The sequence below is a fragment of the Festucalex cinctus genome, chromosome 10 (genome assembly GCF_051991245.1).
Source record: "Festucalex cinctus isolate MCC-2025b chromosome 10, RoL_Fcin_1.0, whole genome shotgun sequence".
Taxonomy (NCBI): Eukaryota; Metazoa; Chordata; class Actinopteri; order Syngnathiformes; family Syngnathidae; genus Festucalex; species Festucalex cinctus.
This window is the reverse complement of record NC_135420.1, coordinates 7939019-7966874: the sequence shown is the minus strand read 5'-3', so window position 1 is coordinate 7966874 and position 27856 is coordinate 7939019. Positions and strand designations below refer to the sequence as shown.

Genomic DNA, 27856 nt, shown 5'->3' with positions numbered 1-27856 from the left:
TCTGCAAAAAAAAACAGTGGAGCTCCTCCTTGAGAAGAACGAGGCGACCCTGGTATTCATGAGCCGCAGTCCTACGTGTCAACTGTGTTGGAGGAGGGAGATAATTAAAGCAGACAAGCGTGTGGCTATCGAGGACCACGGTTGCCTGCCTATATTCTCATGAACTCTGTCGCTATATATCAAAACACAGAAGAGTGACAGAACAAACCCAGTAAAACAGAATGAAGTAAGAGGTCGATGTGCATTGGCCGGGAATCAAACCCAGGTCTCCCGCGGGGTAAGCGAGAATTCTACCACTGAAACACCAATGCCTATGTTCTTGTTCTCTTGTGTAATTATGTGGACATGGGCAGAAACCTGTCCCTGCAAAAAAAAAACAAAAAAAAAACCCAGTGGAGCTCCTCCTTGAGAAGAAGGAGGAGGAGTCGACCCTGGTATTCATTAGCCGCAGTCCTGCGTGTCAACTGTGTTGGGGGAGGGAGATACTTAAAGCAGACAAGTATGTGGCTCTCGAGGACACGGTTGCCTGCCTCTATTCTCATGAAATCGGTCGCGATATATCAAAACACAGAAGAGTGTCAGAACAAACCCAGTAACACAGAATGAAGTAAGAGGTGAAAGTGCATTGGCTGGGAATCAAGCCCAGGTCTCCCGCGTGGCAGGCGAAAATTCTACCACTGAACCACCAATGCCTATATTTTTGTGCTCTTGTGTAATTATGTGGACACAGGTTGAAGCCTGTCCCTGCGCACAAAACTGGAGCTCCTCCTTAAGAACGAGGCGACCCTGGTATTCATTAGCCGCAGTCCTCCGTGTCAACTGTGTTGGAGGAGGGAGATACTTAAAGCAGACAAGCGTGTGGCTCTCGAGTACCACGGTTGCCTGCCTCTAATATCATGAACTCGGTCACAAAATATCACAACACAGAAAAGTGTCAGAACAAACCCAGTATCATGGAATGCAGTAAGAGATCAATGTGCATTGGCCGGGAATCGAACCCGGGCCTCCCGCGTGGCAGGCGAGAATTCTACCACTGAACCACCAATGCCTACATTTTTGTGCTCTTGTGTAATTATGTGGACACAGGCAGGAGCCTGTCCCTGCAAAAAAACAGTAGAGCTTCTCCTTGAGAAGAAGGAGGCGACCCTGGTATTCTTGAGCCGCACTCCCGCGTTATCACCTGTGTTGGGGGAGTGAGATACTGAAAGCAGACAAGGGTGTGGCTCTCGAGGATCACAGTTGCTTGCCTCTCATTCATGAACTCTGTCGCTATATATCAAGACACAGAAGAGCGTCAGAACAAACCCAGTAACATAGAATGAAGTAAGAGGCGAACATGCATTGGACGGGAATCCAACCCGGGCCTCCCACGTGGGAGGTGAGAATTCTACCACTGAACCACCAATGCCTATATTTGAGCTCTCTTGTGTAATTATGTGGACCCAGGCAGAAGCCTGTCTGCACAAAAAACTGGAGCTCCTCCTTGAGAAGAACGAGGCGACCCTGGTGTTCATGAGCCGCAGTCCTCCGTGTCAACTGTGTTGGAGGAGGGAGATACTTAAAGCAGACAAGCGTGTGGCTCTCGAGGACCACGGTTGCCTGCCCCTAATCTCATGAACTCGGTCACAAAATATCACAACACAGGAAAGGGTCAGAACAAACCCAGTATCATAGAATGAAGCAAGAGATCAATGTGCATTGGCTGGGAATCTAACCCAGGTCTCCCGCGTGGCAGGCGAGAATTCTACCACTGAACCACCAATGCCTATATTTTCATTCTCTTGTGTAATTATGTGGACCCAGGCAGAAGCCTGTCTGCAAAAAAAAACAGTGGAGCTCCTCCTTGAGAAGAACGAGGCGACCCTGGTATTCATGAGCCGCAGTCCTACGTGTCAACTGTGTTGGAGGAGGGAGATAATTAAAGCAGACAAGCGTGTGGCTATCGAGGACCACGGTTGCCTGCCTATATTCTCATGAACTCTGTCGCTATATATCAAAACACAGAAGAGTGACAGAACAAACCCAGTAAAACAGAATGAAGTAAGAGGTCGATGTGCATTGGCCGGGAATCAAACCCAGGTCTCCCGCGGGGTAAGCGAGAATTCTACCACTGAAACACCAATGCCTATGTTCTTGTTCTCTTGTGTAATTATGTGGACATGGGCAGAAACCTGTCCCTGCAAAAAAAAAACAAAAAAAAAACCCAGTGGAGCTCCTCCTTGAGAAGAAGGAGGAGGAGTCGACCCTGGTATTCATTAGCCGCAGTCCTGCGTGTCAACTGTGTTGGGGGAGGGAGATACTTAAAGCAGACAAGTATGTGGCTCTCGAGGACACGGTTGCCTGCCTCTATTCTCATGAAATCGGTCGCGATATATCAAAACACAGAAGAGTGTCAGAACAAACCCAGTAACACAGAATGAAGTAAGAGGTGAAAGTGCATTGGCTGGGAATCAAGCCCAGGTCTCCCGCGTGGCAGGCGAAAATTCTACCACTGAACCACCAATGCCTATATTTTTGTGCTCTTGTGTAATTATGTGGACACAGGTTGAAGCCTGTCCCTGCGCACAAAACTGGAGCTCCTCCTTAAGAACGAGGCGACCCTGGTATTCATTAGCCGCAGTCCTCCGTGTCAACTGTGTTGGAGGAGGGAGATACTTAAAGCAGACAAGCGTGTGGCTCTCGAGTACCACGGTTGCCTGCCTCTAATATCATGAACTCGGTCACAAAATATCACAACACAGAAAAGTGTCAGAACAAACCCAGTATCATGGAATGCAGTAAGAGATCAATGTGCATTGGCCGGGAATCGAACCCGGGCCTCCCGCGTGGCAGGCGAGAATTCTACCACTGAACCACCAATGCCTACATTTTTGTGCTCTTGTGTAATTATGTGGACACAGGCAGGAGCCTGTCCCTGCAAAAAAACAGTAGAGCTTCTCCTTGAGAAGAAGGAGGCGACCCTGGTATTCTTGAGCCGCACTCCCGCGTTATCACCTGTGTTGGGGGAGTGAGATACTGAAAGCAGACAAGGGTGTGGCTCTCGAGGATCACAGTTGCTTGCCTCTCATTCATGAACTCTGTCGCTATATATCAAGACACAGAAGAGCGTCAGAACAAACCCAGTAACATAGAATGAAGTAAGAGGCGAACATGCATTGGACGGGAATCCAACCCGGGCCTCCCACGTGGGAGGTGAGAATTCTACCACTGAACCACCAATGCCTATATTTGAGCTCTCTTGTGTAATTATGTGGACCCAGGCAGAAGCCTGTCTGCACAAAAAACTGGAGCTCCTCCTTGAGAAGAACGAGGCGACCCTGGTGTTCATGAGCCGCAGTCCTCCGTGTCAACTGTGTTGGAGGAGGGAGATACTTAAAGCAGACAAGCGTGTGGCTCTCGAGGACCACGGTTGCCTGCCCCTAATCTCATGAACTCGGTCACAAAATATCACAACACAGGAAAGGGTCAGAACAAACCCAGTATCATAGAATGAAGCAAGAGATCAATGTGCATTGGCTGGGAATCTAACCCAGGTCTCCCGCGTGGCAGGCGAGAATTCTACCACTGAACCACCAATGCCTATATTTTCATTCTCTTGTGTAATTATGTGGACCCAGGCAGAAGCCTGTCTGCAAAAAAAAACAGTGGAGCTCCTCCTTGAGAAGAACGAGGCGACCCTGGTATTCATGAGCCGCAGTCCTACGTGTCAACTGTGTTGGAGGAGGGAGATAATTAAAGCAGACAAGCGTGTGGCTATCGAGGACCACGGTTGCCTGCCTATATTCTCATGAACTCTGTCGCTATATATCAAAACACAGAAGAGTGACAGAACAAACCCAGTAAAACAGAATGAAGTAAGAGGTCGATGTGCATTGGCCGGGAATCAAACCCAGGTCTCCCGCGGGGTAAGCGAGAATTCTACCACTGAAACACCAATGCCTATGTTCTTGTTCTCTTGTGTAATTATGTGGACATGGGCAGAAACCTGTCCCTGCAAAAAAAAAACAAAAAAAAAACCCAGTGGAGCTCCTCCTTGAGAAGAAGGAGGAGGAGTCGACCCTGGTATTCATTAGCCGCAGTCCTGCGTGTCAACTGTGTTGGGGGAGGGAGATACTTAAAGCAGACAAGTATGTGGCTCTCGAGGACACGGTTGCCTGCCTCTATTCTCATGAAATCGGTCGCGATATATCAAAACACAGAAGAGTGTCAGAACAAACCCAGTAACACAGAATGAAGTAAGAGGTGAAAGTGCATTGGCTGGGAATCAAGCCCAGGTCTCCCGCGTGGCAGGCGAAAATTCTACCACTGAACCACCAATGCCTATATTTTTGTGCTCTTGTGTAATTATGTGGACACAGGTTGAAGCCTGTCCCTGCGCACAAAACTGGAGCTCCTCCTTAAGAACGAGGCGACCCTGGTATTCATTAGCCGCAGTCCTCCGTGTCAACTGTGTTGGAGGAGGGAGATACTTAAAGCAGACAAGCGTGTGGCTCTCGAGTACCACGGTTGCCTGCCTCTAATATCATGAACTCGGTCACAAAATATCACAACACAGAAAAGTGTCAGAACAAACCCAGTATCATGGAATGCAGTAAGAGATCAATGTGCATTGGCCGGGAATCGAACCCGGGCCTCCCGCGTGGCAGGCGAGAATTCTACCACTGAACCACCAATGCCTACATTTTTGTGCTCTTGTGTAATTATGTGGACACAGGCAGGAGCCTGTCCCTGCAAAAAAACAGTAGAGCTTCTCCTTGAGAAGAAGGAGGCGACCCTGGTATTCTTGAGCCGCACTCCCGCGTTATCACCTGTGTTGGGGGAGTGAGATACTGAAAGCAGACAAGGGTGTGGCTCTCGAGGATCACAGTTGCTTGCCTCTCATTCATGAACTCTGTCGCTATATATCAAGACACAGAAGAGCGTCAGAACAAACCCAGTAACATAGAATGAAGTAAGAGGCGAACATGCATTGGACGGGAATCCAACCCGGGCCTCCCACGTGGGAGGTGAGAATTCTACCACTGAACCACCAATGCCTATATTTTAGCTCTCTTGTGTAATTATGTGGACCCAGGCAGAAGCCTGTCTGCACAAAAAACTGGAGCTCCTCCTTGAGAAGAACGAGGCGACCCTGGTGTTCATGAGCCGCAGTCCTCCGTGTCAACTGTGTTGGAGGAGGGAGATACTTAAAGCAGACAAGCGTGTGGCCCTCGAGGACCACGGTTGCCTGCCCCTAATCTCATGAACTCGGTCACAAAATATCACAACACAGGAAAGGGTCAGAACAAACCCAGTATCATAGAATGAAGCAAGAGATCAATGTGCATTGGCTGGGAATCTAACCCAGGTCTCCCGCGTGGCAGGCGAAAATTCTACCACTGAACCACCAATGCCTATATTTTTGTGCTCTTGTGTAATTATGTGGACACAGGTTGAAGCCTGTCCCTGCGCACAAAACTGGAGCTCCTCCTTAAGAACGAGGCGACCCTGGTATTCATTAGCCGCAGTCCTCCGTGTCAACTGTGTTGGAGGAGGGAGATACTTAAAGCAGACAAGCGTGTGGCTCTCGAGTACCACGGTTGCCTGCCTCTAATATCATGAACTCGGTCACAAAATATCACAACACAGAAAAGTGTCAGAACAAACCCAGTATCATGGAATGCAGTAAGAGATCAATGTGCATTGGCCGGGAATCGAACCCGGGCCTCCCGCATGGCAGGCGAGAATTCTACCACTGAACCACCAATTCCTATATTTTTGTGCTCTTGTGTAATTATGTGGACACAGGCAGGAGCCTGTCCCTGCAAAAAAACAGTGGAGCTTCTCCTTGAGAAGAAGGAGGCGACCCTGGTATTCATGAGCCGCACTCCTGCGTTATCACCTGTGTTGGGGGAGTGAGATACTGAAAGCAGACAAGGGTGTGGCTCTCGAGGATCACAGTTGCTTGCCTCTCATTCATGAACTCTGTCGCTATTTATCAAGACACAGAAGAGCGTCAGAACAAACCCAGTAACATAGAATGAAGTAAGAGGCGAACATGCATTGGCCGGGAATCGAACCCGGGCCTCCCACGTGGGAGGTGAGAATTCTACCACTGAACCACCAATGCCTATATTTGAGCTCTCTTGTGTAATTATGTGGACCCAGGCAGAAGCCTGTCTGCACAAAAAACTGGAGCTCCTCCTTGAGAAGAACGAGGCGACCCTGGTGTTCATGAGCCGCAGTCCTCCGTGTCAACTGTGTTGGAGGAGGGAGATACTTAAAGCAGACAAGCGTGTGGCTCTCGAGGACCACGGTTGCCTGCCCCTAATCTCATGAACTCGGTCACAAAATATCACAACACAGGAAAGGGTCAGAACAAACCCAGTATCATAGAATGAAGCAAGAGATCAATGTGCATTGGCTGGGAATCTAACCCAGGTCTCCCGCGTGGCAGGCGAGAATTCTACCACTGAACCACCAATGCCTATATTTTCATTCTCTTGTGTAATTATGTGGACCCAGGCAGAAGCCTGTCTCTGCAAAAAAAAACAGTGGAGCTCCTCCTTGAGAAGAACGAGGCGACCCTGGTATTCATGAGCCGCAGTCCTACGTGTCAACTGTGTTGGAGGAGGGAGATAATTAAAGCAGACAAGCGTGTGGCTATCGAGGACCACGGTTGCCTGCCTATATTCTCATGAACTCTGTCGCTATATATCAAAACACAGAAGAGTGACAGAACAAACCCAGTAAAACAGAATGAAGTAAGAGGTCGATGTGCATTGGCCGGGAATCAAACCCAGGTCTCCCGCGGGGTAAGCGAGAATTCTACCACTGAAACACCAATGCCTATGTTCTTGTTCTCTTGTGTAATTATGTGGACATGGGCAGAAACCTGTCCCTGCAAAAAACAAACAAAAAAAAAACCCAGTGGAGCTCCTCCTTGAGAAGAAGGAGGAGGAGTCGACCCTGGTATTCATTAGCCGCAGTCCTGCGTGTCAACTGTGTTGGGGGAGGGAGATACTTAAAGCAGACAAGTGTGTGGCTCTCGAGGACACGGTTGCCTGCCTCTATTCTCATGAAATCGGTCGCGATATATCAAAACACAGAAGAGTGTCAGAACAAACCCAGTAACACAGAATGAAGTAAGAGGTGAAAGTGCATTGGCTGGGAATCAAGCCCAGGTCTCCCACGTGGCAGGCGAAAATTCTACCACTGAACCACCAATGCCTATATTTTTGTGCTCTTGTGTAATTATGTGGACACAGGTTGAAGCCTGTCCCTGCGCACAAAACTGGAGCTCCTCCTTAAGAACGAGGCGACCCTGGTATTCATTAGCCGCAGTCCTCCGTGTCAACTGTGTTGGAGGAGGGAGATACTTAAAGCAGACAAGCGTGTGGCTCTCGAGTACCACGGTTGCCTGCCTCTAATATCATGAACTCGGTCACAAAATATCACAACACAGAAAAGTGTCAGAACAAACCCAGTATCATGGAATGCAGTAAGAGATCAATGTGCATAGGCCGGGAATCGAACCCGGGCCTCCCGCATGGCAGGCGAGAATTCTACCACTGAACCACCAATTCCTATATTTTTGTGCTCTTGTGTAATTATGTGGACACAGGCAGGAGCCTGTCCCTGCAAAAAAACAGTGGAGCTTCTCCATGAGAAGAAGGAGGCGACCCTGGTATTCATGAGCCGCACTCCTGCGTTATCACCTGTGTTGGGGGAGTGAGATACTGAAAGCAGACAAGGGTGTGGCTCTCGAGGATCACAGTTGCTTGCCTCTCATTCATGAACTCTGTCGCTATTTATCAAGACACAGAAGAGCGTCAGAACAAACCCAGTAACATAGAATGAAGTAAGAGGCAAACATGCATTGGCCGGGAATCGAACCCGGGCCTCCCACGTGGGAGGTGAGAATTCTACCACTGAACCACCAATGCCTATATTTGAGCTCTCTTGTGTAATTATGTGGACCCAGGCAGAAGCCTGTCTGCACAAAAAACTGGAGCTCCTCCTTGAGAAGAACGAGGCGACCCTGGTGTTCATGAGCCGCAGTCCTCCGTGTCAACTGTGTTGGAGGAGGGAGATACTTAAAGCAGACAAGCGTGTGGCTCTCGAGGACCACGGTTGCCTGCCCCTAATCTCATGAACTCGGTCACAAAATATCACAACACAGGAAAGGGTCAGAACAAACCCAGTATCATAGAATGAAGCAAGAGATCAATGTGCATTGGCTGGGAATCTAACCCAGGTCTCCCGCGTGGCAGGCGAGAATTCTACCAATGAACCACCAATGACTATATTTTCATTCTCTTGTGTAATTATGTGGACCCAGGCAGAAGCCTGTCTCTGCAAAAAAAAAACAGTGGAGCTCCTCCTTGAGAAGAACGAGGCGACCCTGGTATTCATGAGCCGCAGTCCTGCGTGTCACCTGTGTTGAGGGAGTGAGATACTGAAAGTAGACAAGGGTGTGGCTCTCGAGGACCACGGTTGCCTGCCTCTATTCTCATGAACTCGGTCGCTATATATCAAAACACAGAAGAGTGGCAGAACAAACCCAGAACGAAGTAAGAGGTGAAAGTGCATTGGCCAGGAATCGAACCCAGGTCTCCCGCGTGGCAAGCGAGAATTGTACCACTGAACCACCAATGCCTATGTTCTTGTTCTCGTGTGTAATTATGTGGACATAGGCAGAAGCCTGTCCCTGCACAAAAAACTGGAGCTCCTCCTTGAGAAGAACGAAGCGACCCTGGTATTCATGAGCCGCACTCCTGCGTTATCACCTGTGTTGGGGGAGTGAGATACTGAAAGCAGACAAGGGTGTGGCTCTCGAGGATCACAGTTGCTTGCCTCTCATTCATGAACTCTGTCGCTATATATCAAGACACAGAAGAGCGTCAGAACAAACCCAGTAACATAGAATGAAGTAAGAGGCGAACATGCATTGGCCGGGAATCGAACCCAGGTCTCCCGCGTGGCAGGCAAGAATTCTACCACTGAAACACCAATGCCTAAATTTTTCTGCTCTTGTCTAATTATGTGGACACAGGCAGAAGCCTGTCCCTGAAAAAAAAACAGGGGAGCTCCTCCTTGAGAACAAGGAGGCGACCCTGGTATTCATGAGCCGCAGTCCTGCGTGTCAACTGTGTTGGAGGAGGGAGATACTTTAAGCAGACAAGCATGTGGCTCTCGGGGACCACGGTTGCCTGCCTCTATTCTCATGAATTCGGTCACGATATATCAAAAGATAGAAGAGTCTCAGAACAAACCCAGTAACATAGAATGAAGTAAGAGGTCAATGGCCGGGAATCAAACCCAGGTATCCCGCGTGGCAGACGAGAATTCTACCAATGAACCACCAATGCCTATATTTTTGTGTTCTTGTGTAATTATGTGGACACAGGCAGAAGCCTGTCCCTGCGCACAAAACTGGAGCTCCTCCTTGAGAAGAACGAGGCGACCCTGGTATTCATGAGCCGCAGTCCTACGTGTCAACTGTGTTGGAGGAGGGAGATAATTAAAGCAGACAAGCGTGTGGCTATCGAGGACCACGGTTGCCTGCCTATATTCTCATGAACTCTGTCGCTATATATCAAAACACAGAAGAGTGACAGAACAAACCCAGTAAAACAGAATGAAGTAAGAGGTCGATGTGCATTGGCCGGGAATCAAACCCAGGTCTCCCGCGGGGTAAGCGAGAATTCTACCACTGAAACACCAATGCCTATGTTCTTGTTCTCTTGTGTAATTATGTGGACATGGGCAGAAACCTGTCCCTGCAAAAAAAAAAAAAAAAAAAAAACCAGTGGAGCTCTTCCTTGAGAAGAAGGAGGAGGAGTCGACCCTGGTATTCATTAGCCGCAGTCCTGCGTGTCAACTGTGTTGGGGGAGGGAGATACTTAAAGCAGACAAGTGTGTGGCTCTCGAGGACACGGTTGCCTGCCTCTATTCTCATGAAATCGGTCGCGATATATCAAAACACAGAAGAGTGTCAGAACAAACCCAGTAACACAGAATGAAGTAAGAGGTGAAAGTGCATTGGCTGGGAATCAATCCCAGGTCTCCCGCGTGGCAGGCGAAAATTCTACCACTGAACCACCAATGCCTATATTTTTGTGCTCTTGTGTAATTATGTGGACACAGGTTGAAGCCTGTCCCTGCACACAAAACTGGAGCTCCTCCTTAAGAACGAGGCGACCCTGGTATTCATTAGCCGCAGTCCTCCGTGTCAACTGTGTTGGAGGAGGGAGATAATTAAAGCAGACAAGAGTGTGGCTCTCGAGTACCACGGTTGCCTGCCTCAAATATCATGAACTCGGTCACAAAATATCACAACACAGAAAAGTGTCAGAACAAACCCAGTATCATAGAATGCAGTAAGAGATCAATGTGCATTGGCCGGGAATCGAACCCAGGCCTCCCGCGTGGCAGGTGAGAATTCTACCACTGAACCACCAATGCCTATACTTCTTTGCTCTTGTGTAATTATGTGGACACAGGCAGGAGCCTGTCCCTGCAAGAAAACAGTGGAGCTTCTCCTTGAGAAGAAGGAGGCGACCCTGGTATTCATGAGCCGCACTCCTGCGTTATCACCTGTGTTGGGGGAGTGAGATACTGAAAGCAGACAAGCGTGTGGCTCTCGAGGATCACAGTTGCTTGCCTCTCATTCATGAACTCTGTCGCTATATATCAAGACACAGAAGAGCGTCAGAACAAACCCAGTAACATAGAATGAAGTAAGAGGCGAACATGCATTGGCCGGGAATCGAACCCAGGTCTCCCGCGTGGCAGGCAAGAATTCTACCACTGAACCACCAATGCCTATATTTTAGCTCTCTTGTGTAATTATGTGGACCCAGGCAGAAGCCTGTCTGCACAAAAAACTGGAGCTCCTCCTTGAGAAGAACGAGGCGACCCTGGTATTCATTAGCCGCAGTCCTCCGTGTCAACTGTGTTGGAGGAGGGAGATACTTAAAGCAGACAAGCGTGTGGCTCTCGAGTACCACGGTTGCCTGCCTCTAATCTCATGAACTCGGTCACAAAATATCACAACACAGAAAAGTGTCAGAACAAACCCAGTATCATAGAATGCAGTAAGAGATCAATGTGCATTGGCCGGGAATCGAACCCAGGACTCCCGCGTGGCAGGCGAGAATTCTACCACTGAACCACCAATGCCTAAATTTTTGTGCTCTTGTGTAATTATGTGGACACAGGCAGAAGCCTGTCCCTGCAAAAAAACAGTGGAGCTTCTCCTTGAGAAGAAGGAGGCGACCCTGGTATTCATGAGCCGCACTCCTGCGTTATCACCTGTGTTGGGGGAGTGAGATACTGAAAGCAGACAAGGGTGTGGCTCTCGAGGATCACAGTTGCCTGCCTCTATTCTCATGAAATCGGTCGCGATATATCAAAACACAGAAGAGTGTCAGAACAAACCCAGTAACACAGAATGAAGTGAGAGGTGAAAGTGCATTGGCTGGGAATCAAGCCCAGGTCTCCCGCGTGGCAGGCGAAAATTCTACCACTGAACCACCAATGCCTATATTTTTGTGCTCTTGTGTAATTATGTGGACACAGGTTGAAGCCTGTCCCTGCGCACAAAACTGGAGCTCCTCCTTGAGAAGAACGAGGCGACCCTGGTATTCATTAGCCGCAGTCCTCCGTGTCAACTGTGTTGGAGGAGGGAGATACTTAAAGCAGACAAGCGTGTGGCTCTCGAGTACCACGGTTGCCTGCCTCTAATCTCATGAACTCGGTCACAAAATATCACAACACAGAAAAATGTCAGAACAAACCCAGTATCATAGAATGCAGTAAGAGATCAATGTGCATTGTCCGGGAATCGAACCCGGGCCTCCCGCGTGGCAGGCGAGAATTCTACCACTGAACCACCAATACCTATATTTTTGTGCTCTTGTGTAATTATGTGGACACAGGCAGAAGCCTGTCCCTGCAAAAAAACAGTGGAGCTTCTCCTTGAGAAGAAGGAGGCGACCCTGGTATTCATGAGCCGCACTCCTGCGTTATCACCTGTGTTGGGGGAGTGAGATACTGAAAGCAGACAAGGGTGTGGCTCTCGAGGATCACAGTTGCCTGCCTCTATTCTCATGAAATCGGTCGCGATATATCAAAACACAGAAGAGTGTCAGAACAAACCCAGTAACACAGAATGAAGTGAGAGGTGAAAGTGCATTGGCTGGGAATCAAGCCCAGGTCTCCCGCGTGGCAGGCGAAAATTCTACCACTGAACCACCAATGCCTATATTTTTGTGCTCTTGTGTAATTATGTGGACACAGGTTGAAGCCTGTCCCTGCGCACAAAACTGGAGCTCCTCCTTGAGAAGAACGAGGCGACCCTGGTATTCATTAGCCGCAGTCCTCCGTGTCAACTGTGTTGGAGGAGGGAGATACTTAAAGCAGACAAGCGTGTGGCTCTCGAGTACCACGGTTGCCTGCCTCGAATCTCATGAACTCGGTCACAAAATATCACAACACAGAAAAGTGTCAGAACAAACCCAGTATCATAGAATGCAGTAAGAGATCAATGTGCATTGGCCGGGAATCGAACCCGGGCCTCCCGCGTGGCAGGCGAGAATTCTACCACTGAACCACCAATGCCTATATTTTTGTGCTCTTGTGTAATTATGTGGACACAGGCAGAAGCCTGTCCCTGCAAAAAAACAGTGGAGCTTCTCCTTGAGAAGAAGGAGGCGACCCTGGTATTCATGAGCCGCACTCCTGCGTTATCACCTGTGTTGGGGGAGTGAGATACTGAAAGCAGACAAGGGTGTGGCTCTCGAGGATAACAGTTGCTTGCCTCTCATTCATGAACTCTGTCGCTATATATCAAGACACAGAAGAGCGTCAGAACAAACCCAGTAACATAGAATGAAGTAAGAGGCGAACATGCATTGGCCGGGAATCGAACCCAGGCCTCCCACGTGGCAGGTGAGAATTCTACCACTGAACCACCAATGCCTATATTTTTGCTCTCTTGTGTAATTATGTGGACCCAGGCAGAAGCCTGTCTGCACAAAAAACTGGAGCTCCTTGAGAAGAACGAGGCGACCCTGGTATTCATGAGCCGCAGTCCTCCGTGTCAACTGTGTTGGAGGAGGGAGATACTTAAAGCAGACAAGCGTGTGGCTCTCGAGGACCACGGTTGCCCGCCCCTAATCTCATGAACTCGGTCACAAAATATCACAACACAGGAAAGGGTCAGAACAAACCCAGTATCATAGAATGAAGCAAGAGATCAATGTGCATTGGCCAGGAATCGAACCCGGGCCTCCCGCGTGGCTGGCGAGAATTCTACCACTGAACCACCAATGCCTATATTTTCATTCTCTTGTGTAATTATGTGGACAATGGCAGAAGCCTGTCCCTGCAAAAAAAACAGTGGAGCTCCTCCTTGAGAAGAACGAGGCGACCCTGGTATTCATGAGCCGCAGTCCTGCGTGTCACCTGTGTTGAGGGAGTGAGATACTGAAAGTCGACAAGGGTGTGGCACTCGAGGACCACGGTTGCCTGCCTCTATTCTCATGAACTCGGTCGCTATATATCAAAACACAGAAGAGTGGCAGAACAAACCCAGTACGAAGTAAGAGGTGAAAGTGCATTGGCCAGGAATCGAACCTAGGTCTCCCGCGTGGCAAGCGAGAATTGTACCACTGAACCACCAATGCCTATGTTCTTGTTCTCGTGTGTAATTATGTGGACATAGTCAGAAGCCTGTCCCTGCACAAAAAACTGGAGCTCCTCCTTGAGAAGAACGAGGCGACCCTGGTATTCATGAGCCGCAGTCCTCCGTGTCAACTGTGTTGGAGGAGGGAGATACTTAAAGCAGACAAACGTGTGGCTCTCGAGGACCACGGTTGCCTGCCTCTCTTCTTATTAACTCTGTCGCAATAGATCAAGACACAGAAGAGTGTCAGAACAAACCCAGTAACACAGAGTGAAGTAAGAGGTCGATGTGCATTGGCCGGGAATCGAACCCAGGTCTCCCGCGTGGCAGGCGAGAATTCAACCACTGAAACACCAATGCCTATATTTTTCTGCTCTTGTCTAATTATGTGGACACAGGCAGAAGCCTGTCCCTGAAAAAAAACAGGGGAGCTCCTCCTTGAGAACAAGGAGGCGACCCTGGTATTCATGAGCCGCAGTCCTGCGTGTCAACTGTGTTGGAGGAGGGAGATACTTTAAGCAGACAAGCATGTGGCTCTCGGGGACCACGGTTGCCTGCCTCTATTCTCATGAATTCGGTCACGATATATCAAAAGATAGAAGAGTCTCAGAACAAACCCAGTAACATAGAATGAAGTAAGAGGTCAATGGCCGGGAATCAAACCCAGGTATCCCGCGTGGCAGACGAGAATTCTACCAATGAACCACCAATGCCTATATTTTTGTGTTCTTGTGTAATTATGTGGACACAGGCAGGAGCCTGTCCCTGCGCACAAAACTGGAGCTCCTCCTTGAGAAGAACGAGGCGACCCTGGTATTCATGAGCCGCAGTCCTACGTGTCAACTGTGTTGGAGGAGGGAGATAATTAAAGCAGACAAGCGTGTGGCTATCGAGGACCACGGTTGCCTGCCTATATTCTCATGAACTCTGTCGCTATATATCAAAACACAGAAGAGTGACAGAACAAACCCAGTAAAACAGAATGAAGTAAGAGGTCGATGTGCATTGGCCGGGAATCAAACCCAGGTCTCCCGCGGGGTAAGCGAGAATTCTACCACTGAAACACCAATGCCTATGTTCTTGGTCTCTTGTGTAATTATGTGGACATGGGCAGAAACCTGTCCCTGCAAAAAAAAAAAAAAAAAAAAAACCCAGTGGAGCTCCTCCTTGAGAAGAAGGAGGAGGAGTCGACCCTGGTATTCATTAGCCGCAGTCCTGCGTGTCAACTGTGTTGGGGGAGGGAGATACTTAAAGCAGACAAGTGTGTGGCTTTCGAGGACACGGTTGCCTGCCTCTATTCTCATGAAATCGGTCGCGATATATCAAAACACAGAAGAGTGTCAGAACAAACCCAGTAACACAGAATGAAGTAAGAGGTGAAAGTGCATTGGCTGGGAATCAAGCCCAGGTCTCCCGCGTGGCAGGCGAAAATTCTACCACTGAACCACCAATGCCTATATTTTTGTGCTCTTGTGTAATTATGTGGACACAGGTTGAAGCCTGTCCCTGCGCACAAAACTGGAGCTCCTCCTTAAGAACGAGGCGACCCTGGTATTCATTAGCCGCAGTCCTCCGTGTCAACTGTGTTGGAGGAGGGAGATAATTAAAGCAGACAAGCGTGTGGCTCTCGAGTACCACGGTTGCCTGCCTCAAATATCATGAACTCTGTCACAAAATATCACAACACAGAAAAGTGTCAGAACAAACCCAGTATCATAGAATGCAGTAAGAGATCAATGTGCATTGGCCGGGAACCGAACCCAGGCCTCCCGCGTGGCAGGCGAGAATTCTACCACTGAACCACCAATGCCTATACTTTTTTGCTCTTGTGTAATTATGTGGACACAGGCAGGAGCCTGTCCCTGCAAGAAAACAGTGGAGCTTCTCCTTGAGAAGAAGGAGGCGACCCTGGTATTCATGAGCCGCACTCCTGTGTTATCACCTGTGTTGGGGGAGTGAGATACTGAAAGCAGACAAGGGTGTGGCTCTCGAGGATCACAGTTGCTTGCCTCTCATTCATGAACTCTGTCGCTATATATCAAGACACAGAAGAGCGTCAGAACAAACCCAGTAACATAGAATGAAGTAAGAGGCGAACATGCATTGGCCGGGAATCAAACCCGGGCCTCCCACGTGGGAGGTGAGAATTCTACCACTGAACCACCAATGCCTATATTTTAGCTCTCTTGTGTAATTATGTGGACCCAGGCAGAAGCCTGTCTGCACAAAAAACTGGAGCTCCTCCTTGAGAAGAACGAGGCGACCCTGGTGTTCATGAGCCGCAGTCCTCCGTGTCAACTGTGTTGGAGGAGGGAGATACTTAAAGCAGACAAGCGTGTGGCTCTCGAGGACCACGGTTGCCTGCCCCTAATCTCATGAACTCGGTCACAAAATATCACAACACAGGAAAGGGTCAGAACAAACCCAGTATAATAGAATGAAGCAAGAGATCAATGTGCATTGGCCGGGAATCGAACCCGGGCCTCCCGCGTGGCAGGCGAGAATTCTACCACTGAACCACCAATGCCTATTTTTTTGTGCTCTTGTGTAATTATGTGGACACAGGCAGAAGCCTGTCCCTGCAAAAAAACAGTGGAGCTTCTCCTTGAGAAGAAGGCGACCCTGGTATTCATGAGCCGCACTCCTGCGTTATCACCTGTGTGTTGGGGGAGTGAGATACTGAAAGCAGACAAGGGTGTGGCTCTCGAGGATCACAGTTGCCTGCCTCTATTCTCATGAAATCGGTCGCGATATATCAAAACACAGAAGAATGTCAGAACAAACCCAGTAACACAGAATGAAGTGAGAGGTGAAAGTGCATTGGCTGGGAATCAAGCCCAGGTCTCCCGCGTGGCAGGCGAAAATTCTACCACTGAACCACCAATGCCTATATTTTTGTGCTCTTGTGTAATTATGTGGACACAGGTTGAAGCCTGTCCCTGCGCACAAAACTGGAGCTCCTCCTTGAGAAGAACGAGGCGACCCTGGTATTCATTAGCCGCAGTCCTCCGTGTCAACTGTGTTGGAGGAGGGAGATACTTAAAGCAGACAAGCGTGTGGCTCTCGAGTACCACGGTTGCCTGCCTCTAATCTCATGAACTCGGTCACAAAATATCACAACACAGAAAAGTGTCAGAACAAACCCAGTATCATAGAATGCAGTAAGAGATCAATGTGCATTGGCCGGGAATCAAACCCGGGCCTCCCGCGTGGCAGGCGAGAATTCTACCACTGAACCACCAATGCCTATATTTTTGTGCTCTTGTGTAATTATGTGGACACAGGCAGAAGCCTGTCCCTGCAAAAAAACAGTGGAGCTTCTCCTTGAGAAGAAGGAGGCGACCCTGGTATTCATGAGCCGCACTCCTGCGTTATCACCTGTGTTGGGGGAGTGAGATACTGAAAGCAGACAAGGGTGTGGCTCTCGAGGATCACAGTTGCCTGCCTCTATTCTCATGAAATCGGTCGCGATATATCAAAACACAGAAGAGTGTCAGAACAAACCCAGTAACACAGAATGAAGTGAGAGGTGAAAGTGCATTGGCTGGGAATCAAGCCCAGGTCTCCCGCGTGGCAGGCGAAAATTCTACCACTGAACCACCAATGCCTATATTTTTGTGCTCTTGTGTAATTATGTGGACACAGGTTGAAGCCTGTCCCTGCGCACAAAACTGGAGCTCCTCCTTGAGAAGAACGAGGCGACCCTGGTATTCATTAGCCGCAGTCCTCCGTGTCAACTGTGTTGGAGGAGGGAGATACTTAAAGCAGACAAGCGTGTGGCTCTCGAGTACCACGGTTGCCTGCCTCTAATCTCATGAACTCGGTCACAAAATATCACAACACAGAAAAATGTCAGAACAAACCCAGTATCATAGAATGCAGTAAGAGATCAATGTGCATTGGCCGGGAATCGAACCCGGGCCTCCCGCGTGGCAGGCGAGAATTCTACCACTGAACCACCAATACCTATATTTTTGTGCTCTTGTGTAATTATGTGGACACAGGCAGAAGCCTGTCCCTGCAAAAAAACAGTGGAGCTTCTCCTTGAGAAGAAGGAGGCGACCCTGGTATTCATGAGCCGCACTCCTGCGTTATCACCTGTGTTGGGGGAGTGAGATACTGAAAGCAGACAAGGGTGTGGCTCTCAAGTATCACAGTTGCTTGCCTCTCATTCATGAACTCTGTCGCTATATATCAAGACACAGAAGAGCGTCAGAACAAACCCAGTAACATAGAATGAAGTAAGAGGCGAACATGCATTGGCCGGGAATCGAACCCGGGCCTCCCACGTGGCAGGTGAGAATTCTACCACTGAACCACCAATGCCTATATTTTTGCTCTCTTGTGTAATTATGTGGACCCAGGCAGAAGCCTGTCTGCACAAAAAACGAGCTCCTTGAGAAGAACGAGGCGACCCTGGTATTCATGAGCCGCAGTCCTCCGTGTCAACTGTGTTGGAGGAGGGAGATACTTAAAGCAGACAAGCGTGTGGCTCTCGAGGACCACGGTTGCCTGCCCCTAATCTCATGAACTCGGTCACAAAATATCACAACACAGGAAAGGGTCAGAACAAACCCAGTATCATAGAATGAAGCAAGAGATCAATGTGCATTGGCCGGGAATCTAACCCAGGTCTCCCGCGTGGCAGGTGAGAATTCTACCACTGAACCACCAATGCCTATATTTTCATTCTCTTGTGTAATTATGTGGACAATGGCAGAAGCCTGTCCCTGCAAAAAAAACAGTGGAGCTCCTCCTTGAGAAGAACGAGGCGACCCTGGTATTCATGAGCCGCAGTCCTGCGTGTCACCTGTGTTGAGGGAGTGAGATACTGAAAGTCGACAAGGGTGTGGCACTCGAGGACCACGGTTGCCTGCCTCTATTCTCATGAACTCGGTCGCTATATATCAAAACACAGAAGAGTGTCAGAACAAACCCAGTAACACAGAATGAAGTAAGAGGTCGATGTGCATTGGCCGGGAATCGAACCCAGGTCTCCCGCGTGGCAGGCGAGAATTCTACCACTGAACCACCAATGCCTATATTTTCATTCTCTTGTGTAATTATGTGGACAATGGCAGAAGCCTGTCCCTGCAAAAAAAACAGTGGAGGTCCTCCTTGAGAAGAACGAGGCGACCCTGGTATTCATGAGCCGCAGTCCTGCGTGTCACCTGTGTTGAGGGAGTGAGATACTGAAAGTCGACAAGGGTGTGGCACTCGAGGACCACGGTTGCCTGCCTCTATTCTCATGAACTCGGTCGCTATATATCAAAACACAGAAGAGTGGCAGAACAAACCCAGTACGAAGTAAGAGGTGAAAGTGCATTGGCCAGGAATCGAACCTAGGTCTCCCGCGTGGCAAGCGAGAATTGTACCACTGAACCACCAATGCCTATGTTCTTGTTCTCGTGTGTAATTATGTGGACATAGTCAGAAGCCTGTCCCTGCACAAAAAACTGGAGCTCCTCCTTGAGAAGAACGAGGCGACCCTGGTATTCATGAGCCGCAGTCCTCCGTGTCAACTGTGTTGGAGGAGGGAGATACTTAAAGCAGACAAACGTGTGGCTCTCGAGGACCACGGTTGCCTGCCTCTCTTCTTATTAACTCTGTCGCAATAGATCAAGACACAGAAGAGTGTCAGAACAAACCCAGTAACACAGAATGAAGTAAGAGGTCGATGTGCATTGGCCGGGAATCGAACCCAGGTCTCCCGCGTGGCAGGCGAGAATTCAACCACTGAAACACCAATGCCTATATTTTTCTGCTCTTGTCTAATTATGTGGACACAGGCAGAAGCCTGTCCCTGAAAAAAAACAGGGGAGCTCCTCCTTGAGAACAAGGAGGCGACCCTGGTATTCATGAGCCGCAGTCCTGCGTGTCAACTGTGTTGGAGGAGGGAGATACTTTAAGCAGACAAGCATGTGGCTCTCGGGGACCACGGTTGCCTGCCTCTATTCTCATGAATTCGGTCACGATATATCAAAAGATAGAAGAGTCTCAGAACAAACCCAGTAACATAGAATGAAGTAAGAGGTCAATGGCCGGGAATCAAACCCAGGTATCCCGCGTGGCAGGCGAGAATTCTACCACTGAACCACCAAAAAAACAGTGGAGCTTCTCCTTGAGAAGAAGGAGGCGACCCTGGTATTCATGAGCCGCACTCCTGCGTTATCACCTGTGTTATCACCTGTGTTGGGCGAGTGAGATACTGAAAGCAGACAAGGGTGTGGCTCTTGAGGATCACAGTTGCTTGCCTCTCATTCATGAACTCTGTCGCTATATATCAAGACACAGAAGAGCGTCAGAACAAACCCAGTAACATAGAATGAAGTAAGAGGCGAACATGCATTGGCCGGGAATCAAACCCGGGCCTCCCACGTGGGAGGTGAGAATTCTACCACTGAACCACCAATGCCTATATTTTAGCTCTCTTGTGTAATTATGTGGACCCAGGCAGAAGCCTGTCTGCACAAAAAACTGGAGCTCCTCCTTGAGAAGAACGAGGCGACCCTGGTGTTCATGAGCCGCAGTCCTCCGTGTCAACTGTGTTGGAGGAGGGAGATACTTAAAGCAGACAAGCGTGTGGCTCTCGAGGACCACGGTTGCCTGCCCCTAATCTCATGAACTCGGTCACAAAATATCACAACACAGGAAAGGGTCAGAACAAACCCAGTATCATAGAATGAAGCAAGAGATCAATGTGCATTGGCTGGGAATCTAACCCAGGTCTCCCGCGTGGCAGGCGAGAATTCTACCACTGAACCACCAATGCCTATATTTTCATTCTCTTGTGTAATTATGTGGACCCAGGCAGAAGCCTGTCTCTGCAAAAAAAAACAGTGGAGCTCCTCCTTGAGAAGAACGAGGCGACCCTGGTATTCATGAGCCGCAGTCCTGCGTGTCACCTGTGTTGAGGGAGTGAGATACTGAAAGTAGACAAGGGTGTGGCTCTCGAGGACCACGGTTGCCTGCCTCTATTCTCATGAACTCGGTCGCTATATATCAAAACACAGAAGAGTGGCAGAACAAACCCAGAACGAAGTAAGAGGTGAAAGTGCATTGACCAGGAATCGAACCCAGGTCTCCCGCGTGGCGAGCGAGAATTGTACCACTGAACCACCAATGCCTATGTTATTGTTCTCGTGTGTAATTATGTGGACATAGGCAGAAGCCTGTCCCTGCACAAAAAACTGGAGCTCCTCCTTGAGAAGAATGAGGCGACCCTGGTATTCATGAGCCGCACTCCTGCGTTATCACCTGTGTTGGGGGAGTGAGATACTGAAAGCAGACAAGGGTGTGGCTCTCGAGGATCACAGTTGCTTGCCTCTCATTCATGAACTCTGTCGCTATATATCAAGACACAGAAGAGCGTCAGAACAAACCCAGTAACATAGAATGAAGTAAGAGGCGAACATGCATTGGCCGGGAATCGAACCCAGGTCTCCCGCGTGGCAGGCAAGAATTCTACCACTGAAACACCAATGCCTAAATTTTTCTGCTCTTGTCTAATTATGTGGACACAGGCAGAAGCCTGTCCCTGAAAAAAAAACAGGGGAGCTCCTCCTTGAGAACAAGGAGGCGACCCTGGTATTCATGAGCCGCAGTCCTGCGTGTCAACTGTGTTGGAGGAGGGAGATACTTTAAGCAGACAAGCATGTGGCTCTCGGGGACCACGGTTGCCTGCCTCTATTCTCATGAATTCGGTCACGATATATCAAAAGATAGAAGAGTCTCAGAACAAACCCAGTAACATAGAATGAAGTAAGAGGTCAATGGCCGGGAATCAAACCCAGGTATCCCGCGTGGCAGACGAGAATTCTACCAATGAACCACCAATGCCTATATTTTTGTGTTCTTGTGTAATTATGTGGACACAGGCAGAAGCCTGTCCCTGCGCACAAAACTGGAGCTCCTCCTTGAGAAGAACGAGGCGACCCTGGTATTCATGAGCCGCAGTCCTACGTGTCAACTGTGTTGGAGGAGGGAGATAATTAAAGCAGACAAGCGTGTGGCTATCGAGGACCACGGTTGCCTGCCTATATTCTCATGAACTCTGTCGCTATATATCAAAACACAGAAGAGTGACAGAACAAACCCAGTAAAACAGAATGAAGTAAGAGGTCGATGTGCATTGGCCGGGAATCAAACCCAGGTCTCCCGCGGGGTAAGCGAGAATTCTACCACTGAAACACCAATGCCTATGTTCTTGTTCTCTTGTGTAATTATGTGGACATGGGCAGAAACCTGTCCCTGCAAAAAAAAAAAAAAAAAAAAACCCAGTGGAGCTCCTCCTTGAGAAGAAGGAGGAGGAGTCGACCCTGGTATTCATTAGCCGCAGTCCTGCGTGTCAACTGTGTTGGGGGAGGGAGATACTTAAAGCAGACAAGTGTGTGGCTCTCGAGGACACGGTTGCCTGCCTCTATTCTCATGAAATCGGTCGCGATATATCAAAACACAGAAGAGTGTCAGAACAAACCCAGTAACACAGAATGAAGTAAGAGGTGAAAGTGCATTGGCTGGGAATCAAGCCCAGGTCTCCCGCGTGGCAGGCGAAAATTCTACCACTGAACCACCAATGCCTATATTTTTGTGCTCTTGTGTAATTATGTGGACACAGGTTGAAGCCTGTCCCTGCGCACAAAACTGGAGCTCCTCCTTAAGAACGAGGCGACCCTGGTATTCATTAGCCGCAGTCCTCCGTGTCAACTGTGTTGGAGGAGGGAGATAATTAAAGCAGACAAGCGTGTGGCTCTCGAGTACCACGGTTGCCTGCCTCAAATATCATGAACTCGGTCACAAAATATCACAACACAGAAAAGTGTCAGAACAAACCCAGTATCATAGAATGCAGTAAGAGATCAATGTGCATTGGCCGGGAATCGAACCTGGGCCTCCCGCGTGGCAGGTGAGAATTCTACCACTGAACCACCAATGCCTATACTTTTTTGCTCTTGTGTAATTATGTGGACACAGGCAGGAGCCTGTCCCTGCAAGAAAACAGTGGAGCTTCTCCTTGAGAAGAAGGAGGCGACCCTGTATTCATGAGCCGCACTCCTGCGTTATCACCTGTGTTGGGGGAGTGAGATACTGAAAGCAGACAAGGGTGTGGCTCTCGAGGATCACAGTTGCTTGCCTCTCATTCATGAACTCTGTCGCTATATATCAAGACACAGAAGAGCGTCAGAACAAACCCAGTAACATAGAATGAAGTAAGAGGCGAACATGCATTGGCCGGGAATCAAACCCGGGCCTCCCACGTGGGAGGTGAGAATTCTACCACTGAACCACCAATGCCTATATTTTAGCTCTCTTGTGTAATTATGTGGACCCAGGCAGAAGCCTGTCTGCACAAAAAACTGGAGCTCCTCCTTGAGAAGAACGAGGCGACCCTGGTGTTCATGAGCCGCAGTCCTCCGTGTCAACTGTGTTGGAGGAGGGAGATACTTAAAGCAGACAAGCGTGTGGCTCTCGAGGACCACGGTTGCCTGCCCCGAATCTCATGAACTCGGTCACAAAATATCACAACACAGGAAAGGGTCAGAACAAACCCAGTATAATAGAATGAAGCAAGAGATCAATGTGCATTGGCCGGGAATCGAACCCTGGCCTCCCGCGTGGCAGGCGAGAATTCTACCACTGAACCACCAATGCCTATTTTTTTGTGCTCTTGTGTAATTATGTGGACACAGGCAGAAGCCTGTCCCTGCAAAAAAACAGTGGAGCTTCTCCTTGAGAAGAAGGAGGCGACCCTGGTATTCATGAGCCGCACTCCTGCGTTATCACCTGTGTGTTGGGGGAGTGAGATACTGAAAGCAGACAAGGGTGTGGCTCTCGAGGATCACAGTTGCCTGCCTCTATTCTCATGAAATCGGTCGCGATATATCAAAACACAGAAGAATGTCAGAACAAACCCAGTAACACAGAATGAAGTGAGAGGTGAAAGTGCATTGGCTGGGAATCAAGCCCAGGTCTCCCGCGTGGCAGGCGAAAATTCTACCACTGAACCACCAATGCCTATATTTTTGTGCTCTTGTGTAATTATGTGGACACAGGTTGAAGCCTGTCCCTGCGCACAAAACTGGAGCTCCTCCTTGAGAAGAACGAGGCGACCCTGGTATTCATTAGCCGCAGTCCTCCGTGTCAACTGTGTTGGAGGAGGGAGATACTTAAAGCAGACAAGCGTGTGGCTCTCGAGTACCACGGTTGCCTGCCTCTAATCTCATGAACTCGGTCACAAAATATCACAACACAGAAAAGTGTCAGAACAAACCCAGTATCATAGAATGCAGTAAGAGATCAATGTGCATTGGCCGGGAATCGAACCCGGGCCTCCCGCGTGGCAGGCGAGAATTCTACCACTGAACCACCAATGCCTATATTTTTGTGCTCTTGTGTAATTATGTGGACACAGGCAGAAGCCTGTCCCTGCAAAAAAACAGTGGAGCTTCTCCTTGAGAAGAAGGAGGCGACCCTGGTATTCATGAGCCGCACTCCTGCGTTATCACCTGTGTTGGGGGAGTGAGATACTGAAAGCAGACAAGGGTGTGGCTCTCGAGGATCACAGTTGCCTGCCTCTATTCTCATGAAATCGGTCGCGATATATCAAAACACAGAAGAGTGTCAGAACAAACCCAGTAACACAGAATGAAGTGAGAGGTGAAAGTGCATTGGCTGGGAATCAAGCCCAGGTCTCCCGCGTGGCAGGCGAAAATTCTACCACTGAACCACCAATGCCTATATTTTTGTGCTCTTGTGTAATTATGTGGACACAGGTTGAAGCCTGTCCCTGCGCACAAAACTGGAGCTCCTCCTTGAGAAGAACGAGGCGACCCTGGTATTCATTAGCCGCAGTCCTCCGTGTCAACTGTGTTGGAGGAGGGAGATACTTAAAGCAGACAAGCGTGTGGCTCTCGAGTACCACGGTTGCCTGCCTCTAATCTCATGAACTCGGTCACAAAATATCACAACACAGAAAAATGTCAGAACAAACCCAGTATCATAGAATGCAGTAAGAGATCAATGTGCATTGGCCGGGAATCGAACCCGGGCCTCCCGCGTGGCAGGCGAGAATTCTACCACTGAACCACCAATACCTATATTTTTGTGCTCTTGTGTAATTATGTGGACACAGGCAGAAGCCTGTCCCTGCAAAAAAACAGTGGAGCTTCTCCTTGAGAAGAAGGAGGCGACCCTGGTATTCATGAGCCGCACTCCTGCGTTATCACCTGTGTTGGGGGAGTGAGATACTGAAAGCAGACAAGGGTGTGGCTCTCAAGTATCACAGTTGCTTGCCTCTCATTCATGAACTCTGTCGCTATATATCAAGACACAGAAGAGCGTCAGAACAAACCCAGTAACATAGAATGAAGTAAGAGGCGAACATGCATTGGCCGGGAATCGAACCCGGGCCTCCCACGTGGCAGGTGAGAATTCTACCACTGAACCACCAATGCCTATATTTTTGCTCTCTTGTGTAATTATGTGGACCCAGGCAGAAGCCTGTCTGCACAAAAAACTGGAGCTCCTTGAGAAGAACGAGGCGACCCTGGTATTCATGAGCCGCAGTCCTCCGTGTCAACTGTGTTGGAGGAGGGAGATACTTAAAGCAGACAAGCGTGTGGCTCTCGAGGACCACGGTTGCCTGCCCCTAATCTCATGAACTCGGTCACAAAATATCACAACACAGGAAAGGGTCAGAACAAACCCAGTATCATAGAATGAAGCAAGAGATCAATGTGCATTGGCCGGGAATCTAACCCAGGTCTCCCGCGTGGCAGGCGAGAATTCTACCACTGAACCACCAATGCCTATATTTTCATTCTCTTGTGTAATTATGTGGACAATGGCAGAAGCCTGTCCCTGCAAAAAAAACAGTGGAGCTCCTCCTTGAGAAGAACGAGGCGACCCTGGTATTCATGAGCCGCAGTCCTGCGTGTCACCTGTGTTGAGGGAGTGAGATACTGAAAGTCGACAAGGGTGTGGCACTCGAGGACCACGGTTGCCTGCCTCTATTCTCATGAACTCGGTCGCTATATATCAAAACACAGAAGAGTGTCAGAACAAACCCAGTAACACAGAATGAAGTAAGAGGTCGATGTGCATTGGCCGGGAATCGAACCCAGGTCTCCCGCGTGGCAGGCGAGAATTCTACCACTGAACCACCAATGCCTATATTTTCATTCTCTTGTGTAATTATGTGGACAATGGCAGAAGCCTGTCCCTGCAAAAAAAACAGTGGAGCTCCTCCTTGAGAAGAACGAGGCGACCCTGGTATTCATGAGCCGCAGTCCTGCGTGTCACCTGTGTTGAGGGAGTGAGATACTGAAAGTCGACAAGGGTGTGGCACTCGAGGACCACGGTTGCCTGCCTCTATTCTCATGAACTCGGTCGCTATATATCAAAACACAGAAGAGTGGCAGAACAAACCCAGTACGAAGTAAGAGGTGAAAGTGCATTGGCCAGGAATCGAACCTAGGTCTCCCGCGTGGCAAGCGAGAATTGTACCACTGAACCACCAATGCCTATGTTCATGTTCTCGTGTGTAATTATGTGGACATAGTCAGAAGCCTGTCCCTGCACAAAAAACTGGAGCTCCTCCTTGAGAAGAACGAGGCGACCCTGGTATTCATGAGCCGCAGTCCTCCGTGTCAACTGTGTTGGAGGAGGGAGATACTTAAAGCAGACAAACGTGTGGCTCTCGAGGACCACGGTTGCCTGCCTCTCTTCTTATTAACTCTGTCGCAATAGATCAAGACACAGAAGAGTGTCAGAACAAACCCAGTAACACAGAATGAAGTAAGAGGTCGATGTGCATTGGCCGGGAATCGAACCCAGGTCTCCCGCGTGGCAGGCGAGAATTCAACCACTGAAACACCAATGCCTATATTTTTCTGCTCTTGTCTAATTATGTGGACACAGGCAGAAGCCTGTCCCTGAAAAAAAACAGGGGAGCTCCTCCTTGAGAACAAGGAGGCGACCCTGGTATTCATGAGCCGCAGTCCTGCGTGTCAACTGTGTTGGAGGAGGGAGATACTTTAAGCAGACAAGCATGTGGCTCTCGGGGACCACGGTTGCCTGCCTCTATTCTCATGAATTCGGTCACGATATATCAAAAGATAGAAGAGTCTCAGAACAAACCCAGTAACATAGAATGAAGTAAGAGGTCAATGGCCGGGAATCAAACCCAGGTATCCCGCGTGGCAGACGAGAATTCTACCAATGAACCACCAATGCCTATATTTTTGTGTTCTTGTGTAATTATGTGGACACAGGCAGGAGCCTGTCCCTGCGCACAAAACTGGAGCTCCTCCTTGAGAAGAACGAGGCGACCCTGGTATTCATGAGCCGCAGTCCTACGTGTCAACTGTGTTGGAGGAGGGAGATAATTAAAGCAGACAAGCGTGTGGCTATCGAGGACCACGGTTGCCTGCCTATATTCTCATGAACTCTGTCGCTATATATCAAAACACAGAAGAGTGACAGAACAAACCCAGTAAAACAGAATGAAGTAAGAGGTCGATGTGCATTGGCCGGGAATCAAACCCAGGTCTCCCGCGGGGTAAGCGAGAATTCTACCACTGAAACACCAATGCCTATGTTCTTGTTCTCTTGTGTAATTATGTGGACATGGGCAGAAACCTGTCCCTGCAAAAAAAAAAAAAAAAAAAAAACCCAGTGGAGCTCCTCCTTGAGAAGAAGGAGGAGGAGTCGACCCTGGTATTCATTAGCCGCAGTCCTGCGTGTCAACTGTGTTGGGGGAGGGAGATACTTAAAGCAGACAAGTGTGTGGCTTTCGAGGACACGGTTGCCTGCCTCTATTCTCATGAAATCGGTCGCGATATATCAAAACACAGAAGAGTGTCAGAACAAACCCAGTAACACAGAATGAAGTAAGAGGTGAAAGTGCATTGGCTGGGAATCAAGCCCAGGTCTCCCGCGTGGCAGGCGAAAATTCTACCACTGAACCACCAATGCCTATATTTTTGTGCTCTTGTGTAATTATGTGGACACAGGTTGAAGCCTGTCCCTGCGCACAAAACTGGAGCTCCTCCTTAAGAACGAGGCGACCCTGGTATTCATTAGCCGCAGTCCTCCGTGTCAACTGTGTTGGAGGAGGGAGATACTTAAAGCAGACAAGCGTGTGGCTCTCGAGTACCACGGTTGCCTGCCTCTAATATCATGAACTCG

At 49.1% G+C, this 27856-nt stretch overlaps 46 non-coding genes across 46 annotated transcripts; all 46 read right to left on the bottom strand.

Annotated features, from left to right (window-relative positions):
• Positions 1 to 977: 977 nt before the first annotated feature.
• Positions 978 to 1048, bottom strand: trnag-gcc (transfer RNA glycine (anticodon GCC)). The gene has a single exon. It is a non-coding gene; the product is annotated as a tRNA-Gly (tRNA).
• A 289-nt stretch (positions 1049 to 1337) lies between these two features.
• On the bottom strand, positions 1338 to 1408 carry trnag-ccc (transfer RNA glycine (anticodon CCC)). Its single transcript has one exon. It is a non-coding gene; the product is annotated as a tRNA-Gly (tRNA).
• Positions 1409 to 1694: 286 nt separating this feature from the next.
• trnag-gcc (transfer RNA glycine (anticodon GCC)) lies at positions 1695 to 1765 on the bottom strand. The gene has a single exon. It is a non-coding gene; the product is annotated as a tRNA-Gly (tRNA).
• A 1026-nt stretch (positions 1766 to 2791) lies between these two features.
• On the bottom strand, positions 2792 to 2862 carry trnag-gcc (transfer RNA glycine (anticodon GCC)). The gene has a single exon. It is a non-coding gene; the product is annotated as a tRNA-Gly (tRNA).
• Positions 2863 to 3151: 289 nt separating this feature from the next.
• trnag-ccc (transfer RNA glycine (anticodon CCC)) lies at positions 3152 to 3222 on the bottom strand. The gene has a single exon. It is a non-coding gene; the product is annotated as a tRNA-Gly (tRNA).
• Positions 3223 to 3508: 286 nt separating this feature from the next.
• Positions 3509 to 3579, bottom strand: trnag-gcc (transfer RNA glycine (anticodon GCC)). The gene has a single exon. It is a non-coding gene; the product is annotated as a tRNA-Gly (tRNA).
• Positions 3580 to 4605: 1026 nt separating this feature from the next.
• On the bottom strand, positions 4606 to 4676 carry trnag-gcc (transfer RNA glycine (anticodon GCC)). The gene has a single exon. It is a non-coding gene; the product is annotated as a tRNA-Gly (tRNA).
• Positions 4677 to 4965: 289 nt separating this feature from the next.
• On the bottom strand, positions 4966 to 5036 carry trnag-ccc (transfer RNA glycine (anticodon CCC)). The gene has a single exon. It is a non-coding gene; the product is annotated as a tRNA-Gly (tRNA).
• A 286-nt stretch (positions 5037 to 5322) lies between these two features.
• trnag-gcc (transfer RNA glycine (anticodon GCC)) lies at positions 5323 to 5393 on the bottom strand. The gene has a single exon. It is a non-coding gene; the product is annotated as a tRNA-Gly (tRNA).
• A 285-nt stretch (positions 5394 to 5678) lies between these two features.
• Positions 5679 to 5749, bottom strand: trnag-gcc (transfer RNA glycine (anticodon GCC)). Its single transcript has one exon. It is a non-coding gene; the product is annotated as a tRNA-Gly (tRNA).
• Positions 5750 to 6038: 289 nt separating this feature from the next.
• On the bottom strand, positions 6039 to 6109 carry trnag-ccc (transfer RNA glycine (anticodon CCC)). Its single transcript has one exon. It is a non-coding gene; the product is annotated as a tRNA-Gly (tRNA).
• Positions 6110 to 6395: 286 nt separating this feature from the next.
• Positions 6396 to 6466, bottom strand: trnag-gcc (transfer RNA glycine (anticodon GCC)). Its single transcript has one exon. It is a non-coding gene; the product is annotated as a tRNA-Gly (tRNA).
• Positions 6467 to 7494: 1028 nt separating this feature from the next.
• On the bottom strand, positions 7495 to 7565 carry trnag-gcc (transfer RNA glycine (anticodon GCC)). Its single transcript has one exon. It is a non-coding gene; the product is annotated as a tRNA-Gly (tRNA).
• Positions 7566 to 7854: 289 nt separating this feature from the next.
• trnag-ccc (transfer RNA glycine (anticodon CCC)) lies at positions 7855 to 7925 on the bottom strand. Its single transcript has one exon. It is a non-coding gene; the product is annotated as a tRNA-Gly (tRNA).
• A 2094-nt stretch (positions 7926 to 10019) lies between these two features.
• Positions 10020 to 10090, bottom strand: trnag-gcc (transfer RNA glycine (anticodon GCC)). The gene has a single exon. It is a non-coding gene; the product is annotated as a tRNA-Gly (tRNA).
• A 285-nt stretch (positions 10091 to 10375) lies between these two features.
• Positions 10376 to 10446, bottom strand: trnag-gcc (transfer RNA glycine (anticodon GCC)). The gene has a single exon. It is a non-coding gene; the product is annotated as a tRNA-Gly (tRNA).
• A 289-nt stretch (positions 10447 to 10735) lies between these two features.
• trnag-gcc (transfer RNA glycine (anticodon GCC)) lies at positions 10736 to 10806 on the bottom strand. The gene has a single exon. It is a non-coding gene; the product is annotated as a tRNA-Gly (tRNA).
• A 286-nt stretch (positions 10807 to 11092) lies between these two features.
• trnag-gcc (transfer RNA glycine (anticodon GCC)) lies at positions 11093 to 11163 on the bottom strand. The gene has a single exon. It is a non-coding gene; the product is annotated as a tRNA-Gly (tRNA).
• A 649-nt stretch (positions 11164 to 11812) lies between these two features.
• On the bottom strand, positions 11813 to 11883 carry trnag-gcc (transfer RNA glycine (anticodon GCC)). The gene has a single exon. It is a non-coding gene; the product is annotated as a tRNA-Gly (tRNA).
• Positions 11884 to 12532: 649 nt separating this feature from the next.
• On the bottom strand, positions 12533 to 12603 carry trnag-gcc (transfer RNA glycine (anticodon GCC)). Its single transcript has one exon. It is a non-coding gene; the product is annotated as a tRNA-Gly (tRNA).
• A 289-nt stretch (positions 12604 to 12892) lies between these two features.
• On the bottom strand, positions 12893 to 12963 carry trnag-gcc (transfer RNA glycine (anticodon GCC)). The gene has a single exon. It is a non-coding gene; the product is annotated as a tRNA-Gly (tRNA).
• Positions 12964 to 13246: 283 nt separating this feature from the next.
• trnag-gcc (transfer RNA glycine (anticodon GCC)) lies at positions 13247 to 13317 on the bottom strand. Its single transcript has one exon. It is a non-coding gene; the product is annotated as a tRNA-Gly (tRNA).
• Positions 13318 to 13599: 282 nt separating this feature from the next.
• trnag-gcc (transfer RNA glycine (anticodon GCC)) lies at positions 13600 to 13670 on the bottom strand. The gene has a single exon. It is a non-coding gene; the product is annotated as a tRNA-Gly (tRNA).
• Positions 13671 to 13958: 288 nt separating this feature from the next.
• trnag-gcc (transfer RNA glycine (anticodon GCC)) lies at positions 13959 to 14029 on the bottom strand. Its single transcript has one exon. It is a non-coding gene; the product is annotated as a tRNA-Gly (tRNA).
• A 1379-nt stretch (positions 14030 to 15408) lies between these two features.
• Positions 15409 to 15479, bottom strand: trnag-gcc (transfer RNA glycine (anticodon GCC)). Its single transcript has one exon. It is a non-coding gene; the product is annotated as a tRNA-Gly (tRNA).
• A 289-nt stretch (positions 15480 to 15768) lies between these two features.
• Positions 15769 to 15839, bottom strand: trnag-ccc (transfer RNA glycine (anticodon CCC)). Its single transcript has one exon. It is a non-coding gene; the product is annotated as a tRNA-Gly (tRNA).
• Positions 15840 to 16125: 286 nt separating this feature from the next.
• trnag-gcc (transfer RNA glycine (anticodon GCC)) lies at positions 16126 to 16196 on the bottom strand. Its single transcript has one exon. It is a non-coding gene; the product is annotated as a tRNA-Gly (tRNA).
• Positions 16197 to 16844: 648 nt separating this feature from the next.
• Positions 16845 to 16915, bottom strand: trnag-gcc (transfer RNA glycine (anticodon GCC)). The gene has a single exon. It is a non-coding gene; the product is annotated as a tRNA-Gly (tRNA).
• Positions 16916 to 17564: 649 nt separating this feature from the next.
• Positions 17565 to 17635, bottom strand: trnag-gcc (transfer RNA glycine (anticodon GCC)). The gene has a single exon. It is a non-coding gene; the product is annotated as a tRNA-Gly (tRNA).
• Positions 17636 to 17924: 289 nt separating this feature from the next.
• Positions 17925 to 17995, bottom strand: trnag-gcc (transfer RNA glycine (anticodon GCC)). Its single transcript has one exon. It is a non-coding gene; the product is annotated as a tRNA-Gly (tRNA).
• A 281-nt stretch (positions 17996 to 18276) lies between these two features.
• On the bottom strand, positions 18277 to 18347 carry trnag-gcc (transfer RNA glycine (anticodon GCC)). Its single transcript has one exon. It is a non-coding gene; the product is annotated as a tRNA-Gly (tRNA).
• A 290-nt stretch (positions 18348 to 18637) lies between these two features.
• Positions 18638 to 18708, bottom strand: trnag-gcc (transfer RNA glycine (anticodon GCC)). The gene has a single exon. It is a non-coding gene; the product is annotated as a tRNA-Gly (tRNA).
• A 282-nt stretch (positions 18709 to 18990) lies between these two features.
• Positions 18991 to 19061, bottom strand: trnag-gcc (transfer RNA glycine (anticodon GCC)). The gene has a single exon. It is a non-coding gene; the product is annotated as a tRNA-Gly (tRNA).
• A 288-nt stretch (positions 19062 to 19349) lies between these two features.
• On the bottom strand, positions 19350 to 19420 carry trnag-gcc (transfer RNA glycine (anticodon GCC)). The gene has a single exon. It is a non-coding gene; the product is annotated as a tRNA-Gly (tRNA).
• Positions 19421 to 20013: 593 nt separating this feature from the next.
• On the bottom strand, positions 20014 to 20084 carry trnag-ccc (transfer RNA glycine (anticodon CCC)). The gene has a single exon. It is a non-coding gene; the product is annotated as a tRNA-Gly (tRNA).
• A 286-nt stretch (positions 20085 to 20370) lies between these two features.
• Positions 20371 to 20441, bottom strand: trnag-gcc (transfer RNA glycine (anticodon GCC)). Its single transcript has one exon. It is a non-coding gene; the product is annotated as a tRNA-Gly (tRNA).
• A 2092-nt stretch (positions 20442 to 22533) lies between these two features.
• trnag-gcc (transfer RNA glycine (anticodon GCC)) lies at positions 22534 to 22604 on the bottom strand. Its single transcript has one exon. It is a non-coding gene; the product is annotated as a tRNA-Gly (tRNA).
• A 288-nt stretch (positions 22605 to 22892) lies between these two features.
• trnag-ccc (transfer RNA glycine (anticodon CCC)) lies at positions 22893 to 22963 on the bottom strand. Its single transcript has one exon. It is a non-coding gene; the product is annotated as a tRNA-Gly (tRNA).
• Positions 22964 to 23249: 286 nt separating this feature from the next.
• trnag-gcc (transfer RNA glycine (anticodon GCC)) lies at positions 23250 to 23320 on the bottom strand. The gene has a single exon. It is a non-coding gene; the product is annotated as a tRNA-Gly (tRNA).
• A 651-nt stretch (positions 23321 to 23971) lies between these two features.
• On the bottom strand, positions 23972 to 24042 carry trnag-gcc (transfer RNA glycine (anticodon GCC)). The gene has a single exon. It is a non-coding gene; the product is annotated as a tRNA-Gly (tRNA).
• A 649-nt stretch (positions 24043 to 24691) lies between these two features.
• Positions 24692 to 24762, bottom strand: trnag-gcc (transfer RNA glycine (anticodon GCC)). Its single transcript has one exon. It is a non-coding gene; the product is annotated as a tRNA-Gly (tRNA).
• A 289-nt stretch (positions 24763 to 25051) lies between these two features.
• On the bottom strand, positions 25052 to 25122 carry trnag-gcc (transfer RNA glycine (anticodon GCC)). The gene has a single exon. It is a non-coding gene; the product is annotated as a tRNA-Gly (tRNA).
• Positions 25123 to 25405: 283 nt separating this feature from the next.
• On the bottom strand, positions 25406 to 25476 carry trnag-gcc (transfer RNA glycine (anticodon GCC)). Its single transcript has one exon. It is a non-coding gene; the product is annotated as a tRNA-Gly (tRNA).
• A 290-nt stretch (positions 25477 to 25766) lies between these two features.
• trnag-gcc (transfer RNA glycine (anticodon GCC)) lies at positions 25767 to 25837 on the bottom strand. The gene has a single exon. It is a non-coding gene; the product is annotated as a tRNA-Gly (tRNA).
• Positions 25838 to 26119: 282 nt separating this feature from the next.
• On the bottom strand, positions 26120 to 26190 carry trnag-gcc (transfer RNA glycine (anticodon GCC)). The gene has a single exon. It is a non-coding gene; the product is annotated as a tRNA-Gly (tRNA).
• Positions 26191 to 26478: 288 nt separating this feature from the next.
• trnag-gcc (transfer RNA glycine (anticodon GCC)) lies at positions 26479 to 26549 on the bottom strand. The gene has a single exon. It is a non-coding gene; the product is annotated as a tRNA-Gly (tRNA).
• Positions 26550 to 27856: the final 1307 nt, after the last annotated feature.